The sequence below is a fragment of the Eucyclogobius newberryi genome, unplaced genomic scaffold (genome assembly GCF_026437365.1).
Source record: "Eucyclogobius newberryi isolate DKJ021-1_F unplaced genomic scaffold, fEucNew1.0.hap1 SCAF_16, whole genome shotgun sequence".
NCBI classification, from domain to species: Eukaryota; Metazoa; Chordata; class Actinopteri; order Gobiiformes; family Gobiidae; genus Eucyclogobius; species Eucyclogobius newberryi.
In genome coordinates this window covers 6,056,544-6,068,847 of record NW_027315790.1, presented here as the reverse complement: position 1 = coordinate 6,068,847, position 12,304 = coordinate 6,056,544, and positions in this window count along the sequence as shown.

Genomic DNA, 12,304 nt, shown 5'->3' with positions numbered 1-12,304 from the left:
TATATCCTATGCAGATGCAGTCAGGAAAGTTTCAAGTGGCGAGTTTGGAGTGAGTGCAGAGAGAGGAGCCGGCGCTGCTCCCAGCCAGGGCGAGATGAGAGGGGCCAGCGTGGCTCCCGGGAGGTGTGGGGGTTTCAGGAGTGGAGATCCCAGGTGTGCAGGTTCCAGAATTGATGGGAATGCCCTGGTTGTGGATGGAGAGGATTTTGTACTCTTTGTGGTGGATGTTGTAAACTGTGCTGCTCAGACTCAAAGCAGAACTGAAAGGATCAGGATCATTGCTAAAGCTGCGGGGAGATTCCTTGGAGCAGGGGGGCTTGATTGGGCAGATGTGGAGAACGGGCTGGGGGCGCTGAATGGGAGTCGGAGTGATGGGGGTCTGCTTTTGGGGAGTCGGAGTGATCAGAGTGGCGAGATGGGGGTGGGGGTGGTCTCCTGTCCTCGTCCAGTTTTTGTTGTTGTTGTTGTTGTTTTATGGCGGTTGGCATCCGAGTGTTGCATTACCGCCAGACTTTATTCCTCAGACTTTGTCGTAGTCCGTAAAAGTACTCCTTCCATTGCTTTGGTGTTACAAAGCCCATGAGGTCACGATATGTCTTTGTGACCGGCTTTATTCCAGGGAGACTCTTCTTCATCTTCCTCTCCTTCTTTGACGTTCGGTGCTTCCACCGTACAGCTTTATTCTTCAGGCTTCATTCTATAGGCTTTAATATGTCCACTGATGTCGCCGCTTGGTAGCCGTGCGTCTACGAGACTGGGCGAGGACAGGAGACCACCCCCACCCCCATCTCGTCACTCTGATCACTCTGACTCCCCACAAGCAGACCCCCATCACTCCGACTCCCATTTAGCGCCTTTAGCCTGTTTTCTATATCTGCCCAATCAAGCTCCTTTGTTCCAAGGAATCTCCCTGCAGCTCTAGCAATGATCCTGATCCTTTCAGTTCCGCCTTGAGTCCGAGCAGCACAGTCTACAACATCCACCATAAAGAACACAAAATCCTCTCCATCCACAACCAGGGCACTCTCATCAATTCTGGAACCTGCACACTTGGGACCCCCACTCTTGAAACCTCCACACTTCTTGGGAGCCACGCCGGCCTCTCTCACCTCGCCCTGGCTGGGAGCAGCGCCGGCTCCTCTCTCTGTATCCACTCCAAACTCGCCACTTGAAACCCTCTTGACTGCATCTGCATAGGATACACCCCGAGAGACCTTCATTTTCTGCACCTCAGCAGCTCCTTTGCCAAACCTGCATCCCCCGCAGGCAGAGCCATGCTCCTCCCCACAGCCACAGCACTTCAGTTTTGCACCCACGTCACACCTCCCACACTCATGATCTCCTGCACATCCACCACACCTCTGCCCCCCTCTACAGACCGCTGCAACATGCCCAAAGCGCTGGCACCCAAAGCAACGCAGGGGCGGCGGAACACATGGCCCGACGCTATAGCACATGTACCCAATGAACACCCTACTAGGCAGGCACCTCCCTTCAAGCGCCACCACCACCGACAAGCTGTCACATCCTACCCCAAACCGGGTCACCCCCAAACGCCCAGCGTCCACCACCGTAACTCCCGTCAAATTCTCCTTAACTTCATCCACAGACGTCGCCGCAGGGACACCTACGACAACTCCTCTGACCGTGTTTCTTTCAGCATTAGACACAAGAATGTCCTTTCCACCCAGACGTTTAGTTCCAATCGCCTTCCGTTGCTGAGCCGCGTCCTTGCACACGACCAGCAGCGAGCCATCTCCAAGGACACTCGCACTCCTGATCACTCCCACAGCCACAGCTAGGCTCCTTGACAACGCCACCGAATTCCACCCCTTAAAGGATGCACCATCCTGTGCAAGCTCCATGATCACCCCACAGTCTCTGCTCTCACCCCGGACATCAATAGCTTCAGCCTCATCCTGCTGCTCATTCCCAGAACCCTCGGACGAGCTAAGGGACTTTTTACGTTTCCGGGCACGTGCAGGCAGAAAAGGCTGCTCCTCCACGCCGTCCAGAACGTCTTCCATCCCCGATCCACTCTCCTCCGCCATCTCCCGTCTCTCCAGACCGGGTGTTGAGCAAGGTTGTTGTTGTTGTTGTTGTTGGTGTCTCCTGTCCTCGTCCAGTCTCGTAGACGCACGGCTACCAAGCAGCGACATCAGTGGAAATATTAAAGCCTATAGAATGAAGCCTAAAGAATAAAGCTGTACGGTGGAAGCACCGAACGTCAAAGAAGGAGAGGAAGATGAAGAAGAGTCTCCCTGGAATAAAGCCGGGGTCTCTGAAACAACAACAACTATTCTACGACAAGTCACAAAGACATATCATGACCTCATGGGCTTTGTAACACCAAAGCAATGGAAGGAGTACTTTTACGGACTACGACAGTCTGAGGACTACGAAAAGTCTGAGGAATAAAGTCTGGCGGTAATGCAACAATTGGATGCCAACCGCCATAAAACAAGAAGAAGAACAACAACAACAACACGAGGACAATGCAATGGTGCAAATTTCTTTAAAAGGTTTCTGACATAATTTCAGTTGCTATGGTGTGATTCAAATTGGGGACAGAATGGCATAGATTCCACTTGAAGTCAGTGAGGCCCATTATCACCCGTCCCACGAGCCCTACTGTGTAAGTACTGCAAGTGCACAGACTGGTAGAGGAAGGAGTCAGCACCACTGGGTAGTGGACAGCTCCTCCAGCCCCCCTTTATGTCCCCAGTGTTGATGCTAAATGTGTTATTGTTGGGAAATTCAACCCAGCAAAGGTCTTTGAGGATTCAAACACACTTTCCTGAAATGTGCAATAGTGAGCATGTATCTAGTTTTCTTTGCAATGCATAAAGCAATATTGCAAGTGTTGTATTTACTTCAGTCCTGAGTCCATAGTCTCCCAACAGACACAAAGAGGGGTGCGCGATTTTTACAAGATTGTTTTAATTTTCAAATTGTCGGTGGTAGGTTATATATTGCCTCAAAATATTGAACTAATTATAGATTTAAGTTGCAATGAATTCGATAGTGTGACACTAGGGGCTGTATTATACCCTCTGAATCAGGCCAGGTGCTGCAGTCCGTGCCCACAGCAGAGGCATGGGAGCAGATGATCCCGGTGCCAGGCCTCTGAGCCCCCGGTGATGGCTGTCACCCAGCGTGGAGAGTTTACAGGCAGAGATGTCTGAGCGGACTTCAGTGCGCTCTGTGCTCTGCACCTTTCTGCACAGCTGGACACCTGGTGCTCGGCTGGATGGTTCAGATTGTACGTGCAGATCACTTGTTATGTTGTCAGTCTGTGCCAGTTTTACACAGACTGTGACAGACTTTTGTAGTTGTGGCGGTGACGGTGGGGATATCTCCAGTTTCCGAAATAAACGTTCCTCTCTGAGCTGAGCATATAAGTCTGTACGGTCCAGTCCGGCCCCGACCGCACAGTAACAGGGGTCCAACGCCAGACGTATAGGTGTCCAGCAAAGGGCTGAATGTGTATCGGCGCTGTGCTGTTTACATGAGAGGGAGAACAAATGAAACATGTAAAATTGGACTATATTCATTTTTTTATAACTTAATAATACATAAAACATAATAATTTGTGTTATTTATGCTCATGAAGGTTGTTTTATTAGGATTATCTCGCCCATGTGGGACACTAACACAACTCCAGCGCATTAGTTTAGAAGTGTGTTACGATTCTGGCCATTCCCAGAATGCACCACACCACGACCTCAAGTTGCTTTTCTCCACCTCATTTTTTAGGCATGATTACGCCGTCTAGAATTCCACCCCCTGCCCTGTCATCAATTGTGTCGACGCAATATGTGACGAAATGAGCTCAGCAGTGCTCAGAGCTCAAGAAATCATTTACATTTGTTGTTTACCACATCCATGAACAGTCAGTGCACCTGTGCCGTCATTTATGGGTCTCCTCCGAACAAAAGCTGAGCCGGCTGGTGGTTCAGAAGCGACTAACAGATCAAAGAAGACACAGAAATGATCAGATAGAGCAACTTCGACCACATTCATGTTTGAGATATCAACCCCGTTTGTAATCCACAGGTCCCGAGTGTGACCTCTGCTGTGGTGGACTAAAGGGGTCAAGTTTTCTTAAAAATGATCAAAGGTAAGTCACTTTTATAGAGCTTTACCATAGCCAAAAAATGCATAATAGAAAGGAAAAAACATATATAAGTCGCACTGGAGTATTAGTGAATTTTGGGGGCAATTCATTTGATAAACTCCAAGACCAAGAACAGACATTTCATCTTTAAACAGATTAAAGAACGTGTTGAATAAGTGAACGTATAATAACCTTCAGCTACATGACGCACAGACAACGAAGTGTCTGGTATATTAATGTAACATATTGACAGTAATTCAGATAACTATAGCATCAAGAACATGCTAACAAGTTTACCAAAGCATCAGTATTACCCCAAATCACTCAATCCAACATGTGAAATGCAGTTGCATGTTTGAAAATAACAGACAAAATGATATAATAATGTGTTAATAATATCACATATAAGTGCCTCCGGAGTATAAGTCGCACCCCGGCCAAACTATGAATAATCTTATCGTATTGTTTACTGTGCCAAACGTGCCTAATAGGCCTTTTACTCCACAGCAGAGGTTGGAGCAGCTTAAGGGACCGACCTGTTTGCATACTCGCACACATTGAGACTTTTACCACCTCTTCCCCCAAGAGAACGCCTCATCTTCAGGTTTGAGTGCGGGAATCGACTCCCCGTCCAATATAGCCATAAACACTCGTAATGATTTCTGGCTCGGTTGGTTTGTGGATGTGTCTGCTTGATCAAAGGTAGCGTGTATTGACCTTTCTATTGGCTCACGTTCAGCTGGGTAACCTCTCTTTCATCTACGCGGGGGGTGAGGGGGGCCTGAGCGGGAGGTAACACCTGGATTGTAGGAATGGACAACAGTAAACGTGTTCGTGAGCGGATGGGAGCTACACAAAGGCTGAGAGAATGAACTGAACGATGCTCTTTCCTACACAACATTAAAGGAGGTATATTGTACTTTTTTTTGGGAACGTAATATTAAACTACAACATTAGTACATCACCATTTAAACTTTTTGTTCAACGTAAAATGTAATGTAGGTCTAAAACGGCTTGGTAATAAAAGTTGGCTCATTGACTTCCTGCTAAAAACTGCAGACCTGATAAGCCCCGCCTCCCAAATTTGCATTTACATATTTACATTTTTTAAGAATGACTCCTGAACATTTTTAACTTCACATGTTTGACTCGGAGTCTTAATTTTTCATACAATCACAACTAAATACAGGGATGTGGGCGGGGATAGGGGGTAGGTGAAAAGAGGAATTTTCACTGCAGGATTACTCAAACGCGCAGGAATCTATCAAAATGCAACTTTGAGTAAAATAATGAAGAGGAAACACCGATTTTAAAAAGGTTTAAAACTCATTAAAGTCAGGTTTGCGTAATACGTCTCTTTAAGTGTTGGAGCGTGCAGTGATTGGAAAAAACAGTGTGAATAAAATCAGTGAGTACGTAATGACATCTATGTAAAAGAGCTGCTACAGTCAAACAACAAATATAAAAGTCTGCTTAATATTTAGCTGACTGAAAAACAATTAAATAATAGAAATACGCACACATTCACCCTCCTGAATAAGCTCTCTGAGTCCCATTCATCTCTCTGTGCAGTCAGCTAACAAGCTCTTCAGTATTGGCGCAACAACAAAACATTTACACATTTACATTAACTAAATGGAAAGTGAAGCTAAATTTGAGCAAAGCGTCACAAAGCTGGGAGTCGGCTGGACTTGTGTTAATAATAGTAAAAAAAGGGGAAACTCCACCAGTAAAAATGAGGCAAAATAACATTAGGTGACGTATTAAAAAGCAAATGGTGCATAAGCTCAGATTCAAATTCCTTAAATCTCCTCTTTTGTTTTCCTAGCAAACGTAACCATGGTTCTTTATAATGTCCAGCTCGTCCTTATGCTCGGTTAATCTAGTCAAGTAACTAAACTATTCGAGCTATTTAGCATTGTGAAGCCTTGTTGAGTTGAAATAAGTGCAATGGTGGAACAAGTACTTCAATGTGTTACTTCAATAAAAGTACAGATGCAGGAGGAAAAAAGTAAACATTTTTACACAGATTTTGAGAACGTTAAAATGTTGAATGTGGGGGTTATAATAAAGTATTGTGCTGGTCAACTGTCGCTATTCAAATACTTAATGTTTCTAGTGCATTTTCCATTCATATTTTTTGCTTAAAGCTGCAACTTGAGCTCAGGATGTCATCATGAGCGTGCTAAAAATATGCCCTTAAAAGTACGAAAGAGTAAAAAGTATTCACTGTGCAAACGAGCTGAAATCATTACTTAAATACAGTACTATTATACTTCTGGCTCCTTTCCACCACAGAATGTGAAATATGCAAAGTCTTTTGAGCGCTTATAGCCAAGTTATAATTGCTTTCCCTTCTCAGTTACACAGTGAGTTACAAAGTATTTCAAGCAATTCATGCATGTTTGAGTCATATTTATTCTACTACAATTAAGATGCTATTGCTCCTGCAGTTTTCCCCAGAGACACCCACTGCTCTTTACTGTGTTCTCCTTTTGTTTTGTACTGCGAGACACGTCGGATTCAGCAGCGTTGTGTGGCCATTTGAGCTCAATTTGTTTTAAATCCATTGCTCTCTCGCGCTCTCTCCATTTGGGCCGTGAGCATGTGGCAGGGCGGGGCTCTGTTGTGATGACGTTTACAGTGACGTTGGGAAAAGAGCGATCAGGGAAGTCAGGTTAATCTGTCCTGTTTACACCCGGAAATCAGGAAACTTGAAAGGAGGACATGCAGCAAATTAGTTGCTTGACCCACCAGCCCCGCCCACATTCTATTCGAATTCGTAAGGGTCTGGAATCGGAGTCAGAGCCAATGAAGTCGTCCGAATCCATTTACCGACCAATCCCAGTCAGAGGTTTTAACTCGTCACACTGAGATACGGAAGTAGCGCTTTCCACCCCCGTTCCAAAACATTCAAGATGAAGGACCCGGCTTGTGACCCGGCTCGTGACCCGGCTCGTGACCCGGTCCGTGACCCGGCTCGTGACCCGGTCCGTGACCCGGCTCGTGACCCGGCTCGTGACCCGGCTCGTGACCCGGCTCGTGACCGAGTGTTTACTTCTGCTCTCTCTTCGGTTTGAACAATCAGGAAAGTCCGCTCTACTCGCCGTGATGAACGTGCGTTAGATGCAGTTATACGAAGGGCGTCATCGCGATTCAGGAGACATTTTCTGCGTTCAGGACGGAGAATGCGGAACACGCTTTGTTGACATGGGCTACGTAATATCCGGGTTAAGCGTGTCGCGTTTTTTGCGTCACTTCTGGGTTTATGTGATTGGTTCTGTCTCTGCTCTAAACTCCGCCCTGGAAATTGAAACACAGCGGTCGAGCCCCAGAACCTCACACAGTTTTGATAAGAAGTTTGCCAAAACGTGTTGGGAATGACAAAAAAGCAAAAAAGGTTTTTGTCTATGGGAGTTTTTATTTATAGGAGATCTTCTACTGAAAGTGTTTTTCAGACTTCCTATAAGTGATCTGTTCTTCTGTATCTACCTCTGTATCTACCTGCGTTGCACCAATGAAATTTCCCCATGTGGGACAATAAAGGAATATCTTATCTTATCTTAAATTAGATCAGGATTTGAACACATGACGATGTGGGCGGCTGCACATGGAGCCTTGCATGTGTGCTGTCCAAAATATAAAAGAATATCCACGTATGTCACATGTTTATAGCAGTATATAGCAAAAACGCGTGCATCAGTGTTGTACCAAACCTCCTCTGTCAAAACACTGAAGCTCAGATTTTGTGTCACTCCTTCATGTTGTGGACTCTTATCAACTCGACTTTCTAAATGCGATTCCAATATTTGTTGATGTCAGATTATAATGCAATGATGTCTCTAATGTTACATCTAATCATTTATGATAGTTATAATGAACTGTTCACTATTGGAGTCATGTAATCATATATTCAGATATGACCATTGCCATATTATTCCACCATAAATTAGATTTAACCACCTCAAACTTTCCATGTCCAGTAGAATCCAGTGGTTCGAGTCAGTCCAGCTGAACTTTCCTACATCATTACTACAAGCTAAAAATACCCTCGGCTCTGTCCCTACTGCAATTAAATATGAAAGGAGTGTGAACCCTCTGTCCCGGCGAAGAGGCTCCGAGCAGCGCGGCACTGATGAGTGCATGATATGGATTACATTTCATTTACATGATATTAAATAAGACGTATTAGGATTTGATCAGAGTCGGTGTATTTATAGGTAATGTAGATCATTATTTTACATTTTGTCCATTGTGAAACGTAATATTGATCCAAAGCGGGTCAGTAATAGAAAGGGCACTTCTCATTGACCTAATCTCCACATGCAGAGGTGGGACAACCATGGAAATTAGCCTTTGGTTATAGTGTTTATGTTCATTTTGTATAATTTCAGGCCATTTACATGCATCGTTCCAATCGAATAATGAATAAAAAGAATAGCCATTCCCTGGAAGACTGGGTGAAATGGGCCTGTCAAAACATGGCTTTTGTCTCTTTTACACATTATTTAAATGTTCTACTCCTTGGAAAGAGTCGAGAAACTCCAACAACTTTAATTTTGTAGTAGTTTCACTGAGTCTATAAATAGTGCTGCGTGTTAAGCCCTAACAGTTGTGAGAAACTCGGAGAGGATGTAGCTTTAATCTAAACCAAAATGTCCTTCTGCCAAGTTATGATTCTATTTGCGTATTTTGGCTTACAGGGAAATATGAAGCGTTATTGACTTTTTTTGTCCTTGGTAGAATGAGGCTGCTAATCTGCACATTGGTCTAAATTGTCTGGCCTAAAACTAGTCTACAGTATTTACAAAACCTTGAGGTGCAATGTTAATTTGTTCAATTTCCTCTTATTGAAACACAACACAAAAGCGCGGCCTAGAGCTCTGAGGTCCCTGCTGCATGTGCACACAAAATACACCCCCACCACACGAGGCTTTCAACAAAACAGCCAGGGAAATATTAGACATATTAGATTAATATAAGATAGATAAGATTTGTTTGAGGTCAGCAATGACAAAAGTATGAGCTGTTTTGGTCCGATGTGTTTAAAGTCAAAGTAAAACCATCATAGCGTTTACAGGTCCAATGCATTTTCAAACTGCTCTAAATAATAGTTCAAATTGCGATCCTATTATTAACTTGCACCTCATTTACAATACACTCAATACTAGGAATGTAATGATATCCAAATCTCATGCTACAATATTTCCTGTGACATTTTGGAGGCAGAATTGCAGATATGCAGCGCTCTGGGGTCATTGTAACATTGATTTGATCACATGGGAAATCTTTCTGGATCAGCGTGGGTCCTGAACTGCACCCGGCTTGAACAAGAGTGGTCAAACTTTCTGACACAAACAGAGCCCTGTACGTTTACATACACATCATTGTGATCAGCTTGTACTGGTCATTGAGGCGTGCAGAATGGAGTGACCCACAGGTCCTTCTAAAGGTCGCACTGCACAAGGCCCTACACTTGACTAGTGGTTGTATGTTTTATGAGAAAGAGCGCGTCAACATTAGATTAACCCCTAGGCCTATTTTTGTTGCCTTCACTGAGAGCCAGATGTGTTGAGTTCACACATTATGCAATTTAATAATTTGATATTTTGGAGCGACACGAGCAAAACTGCCGCCATTGCCAAATCTGAGAAGCTGTTTGGTAATTTTAGACAATTGGTTTTAGTGGGTGGTGGTGGGGTGCCAAGGGACATTTGCATGAAAACAGCCCTGAATAAAAGACTGAAAAACTCTGCTTTACTCATGGTATTTTATAGGTGATATTTTGAAGACTTTTTGAAAAATATTTTTTGATTGCTATGGCAACTGTTCGAGATTTTCATTAATTCTATTCATTTTCTGCATGAAGATGAATGTGGCTTTCATTTAAACACCTTCATTGCTTTGGCCTATTCCTATGTAACCTGCAAGCAAGTCATTTGGCCCTGTTTTTGTTGTTTTATTTGTATATGTAACATATGTAACAGCACAATTACCAACAAAAGCCATTCAAAAGAGGATGATATAACTGCAATCTTTTAAGTTAGTGAAGGCAGTTTGGACCCCGAAATGACAAGGATGAGTCTGGTGGAGGTGAATGAACTTGGAGATTACCACAACAACACAAGATGAAAAGGCTTCATGTCTTATGTGGGAGATTAATTGAATGACGCTGACTAAAGCTTCAAAGCTAAAGACTAAAGCTGGGTGTCCACTGCACAATTTGATACGATTTTTGAATTTCAAACTACAAAACGTGGGTATTTTAAAGTCGTACAACAGCACATGGAATATCAGGCTCTAGGCTCCGTGTGGTGTGGTCACTGAAGTTGTACTGGTCAGTGGAGGCTAGCGCTTCATGTTAGCTGTGCTTTTGCATTTGTTAACATAACTAAATTAGGGAGACATAGGGAAATATTATGTTCCGATTCAGGTCTTCTGCTGTTACTTTGAGAAGCGTCTCTGTTTACTGTTGGTCACATGTTTGTGTTTATTGTTGGTCACATGTTTGTGTTTACCTGTGGTCACATGTTTGTGTTTACCTGTGGTCACATGTTTGTGTTTATTGTTGGTCACATGTTTGTGTTTACCTGTGGTCACATGTTTGTGTTTATTGTTGGTCACATGTTTGTGTTTACCTGTGGTCACATGTCTGTGTTTACTGTTGGTCACATGTTTGTGTTTACCTGTGGTCACATGTTTGTGTTTATTGTTGGTCACATGTTTGTGTTTACCTGTGGTCACATGTCTGTGTTTACTGTTGGTCACATGTTTGTGTTTACCTGTGGTCACATGTTTGTGTTTATTGTTGGTCACATGTTTGTGTTTACCTGTGGTCACATGTTTGTGTTTACCTGTGGTCACATGTTTGTGTTTAGTGTTTGTCACATGTTTGTGTTTACTGTTTGTCACATGTTTGTGTTTACCTGTGGTCACATGTTTGTGTTTACTGTTTGTCACATGTTTGTGTTTACCTGTGGTCACATGTTTGTGTTTACTGTTTGTCACATGTTTGTGTTTACCTGTGGTCACATGTTTGTGTTTACTGTTTGTCACATGTTTGTGTTTACCTGTGGTCACATGTTTGTGTTTACTGTTGGTCACATGTTTGTGTTTACCTGTGGTCACATGTTTGTGTTTACTGTTGGTCACATGTTTGTGTTTACCTGTGGTCACATGTTTGTGTTTACTGTTGGTCACATGTTTGTGTTTACCTGTGGTCACATGTTTCTGTTTACTGTTTGTCACATGTTTGTGTTTACCTGTGGTCACATGTTTGTGTTTACTGTTGGTCACATGTTTGTGTTTACCTGTGGTCACATGTTTGTGTTTACTGTTGGTCACATGTTTGTGTTTACCTGTGGTCACATGTTTGTGTTTACTGTTGGTCACATGTTTGTGTTTACCTGTGGTCACATGTTTGTGTTTACTGTTGGTCACATGTTTGTGTTTACCTGTGGTCACATGTTTGTGTTTACCTGTGGTCACATGTTTGTGTTTACTGTTTGTCACATGTTTGTGTTTACCTGTGGTCACATGTTTCTGTTTACTGTTTGTCACATGTTTGTGTTTACCTGTGGTCACATCTTTGTGTTTACTGTTTGTCACATGTTTGTGTTTACCTGTGGTCACATCTTTGTGTTTACTGTTTGTCACATGTTTGTGTTTACCTGTGGTCACATGTTTGTGTTTACCTGTGGTCACATCTTTGTGTTTACCTGTGGTCACATCTTTGTGTTTACCTCTGGTCACATGTTTGTGTTTACTGTTGGTCACATGTTTGTGTTTACCTGTGGTCACATGTTTGTGTTTACTGTTGGTCACATGTTTGTGTTTACCTGTGGTCACATGTTTGTGTTTACTGTTGGTCACATGTTTGACATAGATTGATTGTAGACACAAAGAGAAGAGGGCTCATTCTGTAATAGCGATTTTGACACAAATAAAACAATCTGCTGCCTGCTATCGAGAACTGCAGCTCTCTGTACGGTAACGTAACGTGCAGTAAAGTAGCAGCGGGAATCCCGGCTAATCAGCTCAACAGTTTTCAAACCTTGATCAATAATATGATTTAAAATCTCCAAAATATATCATAATGATCCATACTATCATAGATTTGAACAATGTTCAATTTATTCTGCCCCGCCCACTCTTTGCCACAGATCAGCACATCCATTGTAATCGCAC